Source organism: Echinops telfairi, unplaced genomic scaffold (assembly GCF_000313985.2).
Source record: "Echinops telfairi isolate 266 unplaced genomic scaffold, ASM31398v2 ScPeMD7_24;HRSCAF=84, whole genome shotgun sequence".
Taxonomy (NCBI): domain Eukaryota; kingdom Metazoa; phylum Chordata; class Mammalia; order Afrosoricida; family Tenrecidae; genus Echinops; species Echinops telfairi.
The window spans coordinates 2,579,680-2,587,768 of record NW_022103921.1 but is presented as its reverse complement, the minus strand read 5'-3'; the positions used below and the strand labels follow the sequence as shown (position 1 = coordinate 2,587,768).

The 8,089-nt window shown below is 40.8% G+C and overlaps 1 non-coding gene across 1 annotated transcript; it reads left to right on the top strand.

The window, feature by feature from the left end:
• Positions 1 to 6,895: 6,895 nt before the first annotated feature.
• On the top strand, positions 6,896 to 7,002 carry LOC115869369. The gene has a single exon (XR_004046146.1). It is a non-coding gene; the product is annotated as a U6 spliceosomal RNA (small nuclear RNA).
• The last annotated feature ends 1,087 nt before the right edge of the window (positions 7,003 to 8,089 follow it).

The following is an 8,089-nucleotide window of genomic DNA, read 5'->3' as shown; positions in this document are numbered from 1 at the left end:
AGGAGGAGGAGAAGGAGGAGAAGGAGAAGGAGAAGGAGAAGGAGAAGAAGGAGGAGGAGAAGGTGAAGAAGGAGGAGGAGAAGGAGGAGGAGGAGGAGGAAGAGAAGGAGGAGGAGAAGGAGGAGGAGGAGAAGGAAAAAAACGAAGGAGGGGGAGGAGGAGGAGGAGGAGAAGAAGCAGACAGTAAGATCATCAGCTGGGTACAGAGTAAATTGGTGTTTGTGCTTTCAGGCTCTATGGAAGTCTCTAGGTAAGGTGACGAATTCCGTGGTTGTTTTGTTTACTTCCCCTCCCCGCCTTTCTGATTTTAGCTGAACTGTTTATATGACAGCGTCTTCTTTCATCTGGTCACTTCTAGTGTCACTCTAACAGACATGCTACACCTGGACGGCCTTAACAACAGAAATTTATTCTTAGTTTAGTAGCTAAGAAGTGCAAAATTCAATGAACTGGCTTTAGGGAGGGCTTTCGTTCTGTGTTGGCTCTGGGAGAGAGATTCTTGTCTTCTTTCAGTGCGGTGTCCAGTGTTATTTGAAGAACTATGTGTGTCTTGGAATCAATTTCCTCTTGTTTCTAGAAACTTCACAGCACAGGGACTCTGGGTCCAAATTATGCATTTCATGATACCACCTTATCCTATGGATTGTATCCTGCCTTATCTTAAAGGTTAGGATGTACAACACATGAGATAATTACACCAGATCATGAAAATGAGTGATGATTACATAACAGTGAGAAGTAGGGCCCAACTGTGTTGATGCTTATTTTGGAGGGAAACACTGCAATCCATAATAGCATGTCCATTATATTTCTTTCACTTTTATTCTTTATTTTTGGTGACTGCCCTAGAGTTTGCAATATACATTTACAAGTAAGCTAGTATATGTTCAAATCATACTCTACCACTTCACAGGTAATGCAGGTGCCTATGACATAGCATTTCTACTGCTTTCCTCCGGTCCCTTATAACAATGTTGTTGTGCATTTCACTTATCTACAAACAATAATATTATATTGAACAGATTGTTATCTATTTGAACTTTTTAATGGGATGTTATTGTGTTTTCACTGAAAATTTTTTGGGGTCATTTTATTGGGGCTCATACAACTCTTATCACAATCCATACGTACATCAATTGTGTAAAGCACACTTATACATTTGTTGCCCTCGTCATTCTCAAAATTCGCTTTCCACTTGGGTTCCTGAAATTAGCTCCTCATTTTCCCTTCCCCTCCCCCTCCTTCCCCACTCCCCCCTCCCTCACGAACCCTTAATAATTTATAAATTATTATTTTATCTTATCTTACACGGCCTGGCGTCTCCCTTCACCCACCCTTCTGTTGCCCATCCCCCAGAGAGGAGGTTATATGTAGATCCTTGTGATCGATTCCCCCTTTCTACCCACCCTTCCCTCCTCCCGGTATCACCACTCTCACCGCTGGTCCTGAGGGGTTCATCTGTCCTAGATTCCTTGTGTTTCCAGTTCCCATCTGTACCGCTGTGCATCATCTGGTCTAACCAGGTCTGCAAGGTAGAATTGGGATCATGATAGTTGGCGGGAGGAAGCGTTTAAGAACTAGAGGAAGGTTGTGAGTTTCATTATTGCTACACTGAACCCAGAGTGACTCATCTCCTCCCCACTACCCCTCTGCAAGGGACGTCCAGTTGTCTACAGATGCAGTGAAAATTTATTACAGCAGATTAGGTTTTCATTTAACCATTTCGATACATGTGCAATGACATGGATTATATATTTTTCAATATAAAAGAAAGCAGGAGGTAATAAAAATAGGGGAGAATAAGAATCAGTAAAAAGGGAAAACAAATGTTGTAGGAGCCTCTGAGTCGGTCCCTACCCATAGAGACCCTGTGCACAACAAAACCAAACACTGACAACTCCTGGGCCATCTGCACCATCGGTCCTAGGTTTGAACCTGTTGTTGCAGCCGCTGTGTCAATCCATCTCCTGGAGGGTCTTTCTCTGTTTTCCCTGCCCTCCACTTTATCAAGCATGATGTCCCTCTCCAGGGACTAGGTTCTCCTGCCAATGTGTCCACAGTCTGTAAGACCAAGTCTTGCCATCCTGATCTCTAAGGAGAATTCTGATCTTGCTTCTTCCAGGAGAGATCAGTTTGACTTTTTACCTGCTCATGGTAGTTTCAATACTTTTCACCAGCACCACAATTCAAAGGCATCCCTTTTTCTCCTTTCTTCCTTATTCAATGTTCAACTTTCACATGCCTATGAGGCAACTTTCACATACATATGAGACAACTGAAAATACCATGGATTGGCTCAGGTGCCTTGGTCCTCAAAGTAACGGCTTTGCTTTTCAATCCTCTACAGAGGTCTCATGCAGCAGATTTAACCATTGCAACACATCATTTGATCTCTTGACTACTGCTTCCACGAGCATTGATTGTGGATCCAAGCAAGACAAAAGTCTTGACAATTTCAGCCTGTTCTCCATGTGTCATGATGTGACCTATTGTTCCAGTTGTGAAGATTGGGGTCTCCTTTACAGGGACATGTGATCCATACAGAAGGCGGAGACCCTGGCTGCTCATCAGCAAGGCAAACTCGTGTCACCTGCATACTGCAGGTGGTTAGTAAGCCTCCGTCAGTCCTGATGACGTGCTCTCATTCCTATCATCCAGGGAGAAGGAAAACAAAGGATACGATGTTAAAGGTTAATCCAACGACGTCTTCAATAAGTCACTTTCTGATGTGGGCAGAGGTTTGCATATCCCTAGTTGATTTTTTTTCAAACCTTTTCCTGTGATTTAGGTGAGGGGTTACGTTTCAGATCATTTTTGTAGTTGAAAAATCAAATAACTTATCAAGCCTACCTATAGCGTGCCTGGTCCTCACCTCCTTTTAAAATCTCTTTTCCCGCTTGTAAAGTACCATCTTCCAGTTCATTATAACCAACACCTGTTTCTCCTCTATTCTATTGTTTCCCCTTCCCTCCCTTCCCCTCCCACACCTGGTAATCATCAAAGTCTATTTCTTTTGTTATAAAACACCTTTGTTCTGATTTTTTCCTTATAAACAATGGTCTTATACAATATTTGTCCATTTGTGATTTACGGCCTCACTCAGCATAATGCTTTCCAAATTCATCCATGTCTTGAGGCGTTTCACAGTTTCATCATGTTTTTTAGTGATGTAAAGTATCAACGTTTATTTATCCATTCTTCCACAGATGGGCGGATAGATTATATCTTCTTCTTATTGTGAATAAGGGTGGCTCACATGGGTGTGCATCTATCTGTTCTTGCTAAGGCTCTTGCTTCCTTAGGGTATATATCAAGTAAAGAGATTGTTGGTCACATGCCATTTCTACTCCTGGTTGTTTGAGGAAGTACCATAATGCTTTTCCATAGCGGCTGTATAGTTTTACAGTCTCACCAGCGTGGTATGAGGTGTCTAATCTCTCCATTTCTGTTTGACTCTAAAAAAGCAAAATAATAGATTTTATTTTACCTTGATTTATTTTTCCTTAATCACTTTTCCCTTTTTTAATATGGATCTTAATTAGTGACCTATATAATTTTCTTCTTTCTGATGAACTCCTTTTAACATTTCTCACAAGGCAGGTTAAGTGGCGAATAGTTTCCTCAATTTTTATTTGAGATTTTTTTCTTCTTCCTTTTTTTTTCTACACTTCTGAAGGATACTTTTCTGAGAACAAGTTCTAGGCTCATGGATTAATCTTTTGACAGTTAAGATATTTTATTCTACTTTGTATTTCTTGAATAACTTCTGAAAAACAAAAACAAAAACGAAACCAGACCTGAGACATGGCATTTTCAATTGCCTCAGGTATATGTAAAAGCTGGACAATCAAGATGGAAGACCAGAGAAGAATAAATGGATTTGAATAACGGTATTGGTGAGGAACATGGAAAGTAGCATGGCCTGCCAGAATAGCAAACAAATCTGTTTTGAAAGAGGTATACTCAAGATGCTCCTTAGATATAAGGAGGGTAAGACTTGTCATGTACTTTGCACACGTTATCAGGAGAGATCAGTCCCTGGAAAAGGACATGTTTGGTAGAGTAGAAGGATAGTGAGGGAGAGGGAGAGGAAATTAACAGGATGGACTGACACAGTTGCTTCAACACCAGTGAAGCCTACATCTATTTATTGTACCAAGGAAATGGCTCACACAGTAGTGGAGGTGGGCAAGTTCCAAGTCTGTGGGCCAGATGCTAGATTGGAAGCTTATTCTGACTCTGTCAAGGTAGAACCTGATGACCCTAAGATCAGTCCTTCAGGGGAAAGGCTTCTTTCTGACTGTATTAGCAAACAAATCCAAGAGCAGCAAGCTAAACTTGTGGCTACAGAGGGAAATAAATCAAAGTTCAGGAAGCAAGTTATCAGCCAGAAACTAAAGGATAACGAATTTTTGGAGTCCAAACAGTGCAAATACATGGTGGGAAGCCCCCACACGACTGAAGAGTTACATTCTCAGAAACCTACAGGTGAGTTACTCTGAGTCTGCATTGACTCAATGGCAGTGCGTTTGTTTGAGTTTGGTGTGCTATATTTATTTAATAACGACACGGTAATTTACCATGTAGGTTAATTTATGGGTGATCACTTGTGTGCACAAATCCAATCAAATATATCTTCCTACATGTGTTACTTTGACTCTTCAGTAGCAAAACAGACATTCAGAGTACTGATTGCATTATGAAACTATGCCAAAATCAGCTATTGTCGTGGGAAAAAAGTTAGTCTTTGTGTTCCTATGAACTGTTCTCCCAAAAATAAATTGGTGCAGTTGTAAGTTTTAAGTTAGAGATGAAGAAATAGTGAAGTTAAACAATGCATCCAAGGTTCACAGCGAATTCCAGTAGAAAAGGTATTTGAATTTGGACAGTCTTTCTTTCATTCTGTGTTTTGTTTTTAAACACCATCATTTTATACTCCTTGTGGAAGTGATTTAAGGAAGAGAAGTGATATAACCAAATACATGTGATAGAATGATCATTCTGCAGCAAAACAGTGTGAGCTTAGGTTTGAAGACCATGTAAAGGATTGTTGACATGTCTGAGATAAGAGAGGACAAGGAGCCAACAAGGCAGTAGCAGTGGGGCTGGGGAAAAAGAAACAAATATGCATGTGAAATTTGAAAGCTCCAGGTTGACGTACAGGCTTCCAGCTTTGACTGCCTGGATGTGGCTCCATTCACTCAGAGGCTGGTGCAAGATTTAGGCGGAAATAAATGAGGTCATTATTGGACGTGTTGAGTTTAAAATACCATGTTGCAAGAAGATGGTGAGTTAATATATTAGGGAATAAGAATTTAAAATAGTTGTTAAATATCTGGGAGCACAACATGGTAAAGGAATAGAGCTGTGATTAGTGGTCCTGAGGACTCCTGCTGGCACCAGTGGGTAAATAGTATCCTGTGTTCCTGAAAGTAAGACATCCCCCGAAAATAAGACCTACCTACAGTTTTGCCTCTCGCTGAAATATAAGGCATCTCCCCGAAAATAAGACCTCCCCAAAACTAAGGGTTTAGATTGTTACGATGATGTTCCAGAAGATGATGACATGACTGTCATTGACTAAATGAGCAAATGTACCACAGATTGTTGTTCATGGAAGTAATGGAAGTAACAAGAAATTCTTGATACTGTAGGATTCACACTTTGTCTGGTTATGCTGGTTTGTGATGACAACTACTACCGTACTGTATACAGGTAATAAATTTCCTTTTTTGTTGCTCAACAATAAATGCGTACCATATTCTTATTTATGGAAAAATAAGACATCCCCTGAAAATAAGACCTAGCGCATCTTTGAGAGCAAAAATTAATATAAGACACTGGTTTATTTTCGGGGAAACGGTATTGACCTTCACTTAGCTGGGGGAATTATTGAGTTTGGGACATAATGAGTCTGAGGCACCTGTGAAGAAGTCAAATAGAGACCGGTTCTGAGTAGTCGGATCTATGGGTCTGTGTTCAAACCATTGAATTCTTTGTGAAAAGAAGATAGAATAAGCTATTAAAAAGTACCCGAGGAAGTATATATCGTGCTACATAGACTACTATCATTAGCTATTACTTTTTGTTGGCTTGGTTTTCAAAGGCCTTGATAGTGATATCCAAGTAGTTCTTGATTAATGAATTTCTGGGAGAGGAACCTTGTTTGTGGTTTTGTGGAGGTAACAGAAGACATCAGCATTTTGTCACTGCTGACGGTGGAATCATGCCAGCTTTAGAAGCCATTTCAGCTTGTGCTCATCAGAAACTATCCACCTAAAATTTAACTGTGAGCCAGTCCATTCTGATAGAAAAGGATGTTAATGATTTTTTAAAAATCAGCTATTTTAGTATATTTAGGATCCACCCATTGTGGATACTAAAAAAAACACCTTTACTTGGGTACGTAAGTGGTCATAGTTGAGGAGTTTTCTACAGGACAGAGTAGAAAGCGCTGTGATCTAGAACAATATACCCACTCCCACCCTGTGTTAAAGAAACTTAATAAGAAGACCTTATCTCTTTCACCAAAGATCCCTGGTGGCCTAGTGGGTTACAAGTTGGGCTGCTAACCTCCAGGTTAACAGTTTGAAATCACAGTCCCTGCATGAGAGAGATGAAGTTTTCTGCTCCCATAAAGATTCACAGCTTTAAGACACCCCCCCCCCCCTTATGGGCAGTTTAACTCTTGTCCTCTAGGGGGCTGCTATGAGTCAGAACGGACTCAATGGCAGTGAGTTGAGTTTTTGAAGCTGGCTGATGTCACTTTCTGATCCCCTGGGAGTCACTGGGGAACCAGGACAGAATAAATAAGAACATCGTGTGGTGTTTGGGATCACAGTGCTTGGACTCCATAGGAAAGGTCTGAGGACGTGCTGTAAGAAATGACTAGGTGGTGCTCGCTTCGGCAGCACATATACTTAAATTGGAATGATACAGAGAAGATTAGCATGGCCCCTGCGCAAGGATGACACGCAAATTGGTGAAGTGTTCCATATTTAAAAAAAAAAAAAAAAGAAAAGAAATGACTGGGTGTTTTTATGGCAAGTAGCATCCTTTGAAACCTCCCAAAGATTGTTTTCCTCCTCTTCCAGGAGAACCCTCCCCTGAAAGCTTTAGTAATTATGGAACCAAGGTAAGATAGGAGGGGCAAAAATTGAGGGAGCATGATAAACTCGATAACAGAAATCAGTGAATTCATTCAACCAGTAATAATAAACATTCATCAGACTCCAAGCTGGATATTGAAGATAACACATATGACCTTTTCTCATGAACCTTTTAGGCTAATGGAGAGACAAAACTACATACAACTACAGTCATGCATTGACTTGTGTCCATCCAAAAGAAGTGATTCAATTAAGGGGATTAGGGTGGTATGTACAGTTCCTACTCAGGTCACATCCTTGATCATTTGTTAAAAAGATTAAGGGTAGAATGCAACATCCTGAATCCCATTATGGCCTGATCCAATGTTAGAGAAGCTTCCCTGAGGTAGGGCCAGCAACACCTTTAAATAGGCTGTTGTTTTTAGGTGCCCGTGAATTGAGTCCAACCCAGAGTGACCCTATACACAGCAGAACACAACTCTGCCCGGTCCTGCACTATCCTCACAAGTGTTCCTACACTTAAGCCCCTTGTTGCAGCATTGTGTCAATCCATCTTGTTGGGGGACCTTCTCTTTCGCTGCCCTTCTCTACCTTACCAAGCCTGATGTCCTCCAGGGACTTGTCTCTCCTGACAACATGTCCAAATTATGTAAGACAAAGTGTCTCCATCCTTGCCTCTAAGGAGCACTCTGGTCGGACATCTTCCAAGACAGATCGGTTTGTCTTTTTAGCAGTCCATAGCACTTTCGATATTCTTTTACAGCACCGTAATCCAAATGCATCCATTCTTCTTCCGTCTTCCATATTTGTGTTAGTCTGGGTAGACTAGAGAAACAAATTCATTGACACTCATATATGTGTAAGAGAGAAATTTACATTAAAGAGTAATTGTACATTAAGAAAACATCCCAGCCCAGTCCAGTTAAAGTCCATAAGTCCAATATTAGCCCATACGTCTGTTACCAGTCTATAAACTCCTC